Source organism: Myotis lucifugus, unplaced genomic scaffold, assembly GCF_000147115.1.
Source record: "Myotis lucifugus unplaced genomic scaffold, Myoluc2.0 scaffold_594, whole genome shotgun sequence".
NCBI lineage: Eukaryota > Metazoa > Chordata > Mammalia > Chiroptera > Vespertilionidae > Myotis > Myotis lucifugus.
The window spans coordinates 190,885-192,664 of record NW_005871642.1 but is presented as its reverse complement, the minus strand read 5'-3'; the positions used below and the strand labels follow the sequence as shown (position 1 = coordinate 192,664).

Here is a 1,780-nt window from a genome sequence, read left to right as displayed (position 1 = left end):
ATACATGCCTATGATCTATGCCTGTAAAAACAAGGGTCAATTGAGGCAAACTCAGGAAATAATGCGTTTTTCAAAAGTAGAACTAATTTTAAAATCTGGATTTTGAAAAGTTTTTCTTTTGTTAAATCTTTCCATCCTTATCTTTTCTTTCCTGATTTTTTAAAATAACGGAAAATGGAACCAAAAGTCAGTTTGGTGATGAGCTTGTGTTTCGGAATCTCGAGCCTATTCTTCATTCGCCTTATGCTTTCGCTTCCGCAGACACACCGGGTGTGGACAAGCCCGAGGGTTTCTTTTTTGAGCAAAAAAAAAACTATGAAATATTTTTAAAAGGATCCCAACTTTCAACGTGGAGGTGCCGGGGATTGAACCCGGGGCCTCGTGCATGCTAAGCACGCGCTCTACCACTGAGCTACACCCCCTTGCGGCAAGCTAGGCTGCTCTTGGGGATAAACGTAGGAATGAAACAACCATTTAAGACCTGGAACCAAGTGCACTCGGAGTCCGCTGTCTGCAATCCCAACCCACCACAGCCTGGCCCCGGCCCTGCGGTCCCCACGGGGGTCCTGCGGGCGCTCCCCGCCGCCCTCGAGGGGCCGAGACGACGAATTTTCTCTCGTGTCTCTCTCTTCTCTCTCCCCGGCTGCTCCAGGGACTGCGAAGAAGTCACGCTGTGTGATGAGGGGGTTCAAAACCAGGGCCTGCGGTTCCCGAAGCAGCGCGGGGAGATGAGGGAAAGAGCAGGGCTGTGGCTGCGGGTCGCGGAGAAGAGGGGGCGCGTCCCTCGAGGGCAGACACCCCGCGGGGCGAAGACCACTGGCCAGCAAGGCCCCGAGCGAGGTCAGGGTCAGGTCCCGGCGAGGTCCGGGCGAGGTCAGAGCGAGGTCTGGGGTCCGCCCTGCGCGGCGGGCTGGCTCACGACCGTCTCCTTCTCCGAAGCTCTGAGCCTCTCCCTTCCAGCTCAACAAGCAGAGCCGCAGCTCACACTGGGGGAGTCGCTTATATAAGGAAGAAAGAACAAAAGCCTTAATAAAGCAATGTAAATAGGACCTCCAATCAGAGGTTAAAAGATTAATATAACAGTGAAAAAGAAATGAATCAAATTCTTAGCTCAAGATGTTGCAAAATAAGCCAAAAGAATGTAAAAACAAGGTTTGATTGAGGCAAACTCAGAAAATAATGCGTTTTTTAAAAGAAAAACTAATTTTAAAAATCTGGATTTTGAAAAGTCAACAAAATAGACAAACTTCTAACCAACCTAATCTAAAAAGGGGGAGTGCAAATACACCAAGCAGAACTGACTGGAGGAGAAACCATCTAAACACACCCTTTAGGCTGGTGCCATCTTAGGGCTCAGCCCGTCTGGTATCCAGATGACCTAATACATTTATAAATTTACTAGAGGCCCAGTGCATGAAATTCGTGCACGGGGGCAGTCCCTAGGCCTGGCTGGTGATAGAAGTGTGAGTGTCTGGCCTGGAAGGGCAGGTCCCAGCTAACCCCTGGGCCCTGGGCAGCACCTGGGCCCCCCATCCCCGGCCCCCGCACCCCCCATCCACCTGAGTCATCAGCCCCCACCTGGCTCCCCTAAGAGCCTGGGAGCCAGGTGATGGCCCTGCCCTGCACTGTCGCCACTGGTCACCTTCTGTGGTGCGATCTGTGGGGCAATCAGGCCCTGCTCACACCGCCTTGGCCCGGCACTGCCTGCTCACCTACTCCACCATCCCACCGTGGTCGCGCTCTCATGCCGCCCAATCAGGCAAAACAAGAACCTGCACTC

The 1,780-nt window shown here is 52.5% G+C and overlaps 1 non-coding gene across 1 annotated transcript; it reads right to left on the bottom strand.

Moving 5' to 3' along the window:
- Positions 1-350: 350 nt before the first annotated feature.
- TRNAA-AGC lies at positions 351-422 on the bottom strand. Its single transcript has one exon. It is a non-coding gene; the product is annotated as a tRNA-Ala (tRNA).
- Between the last annotated feature and the right edge of the window lie 1,358 nt (positions 423-1,780).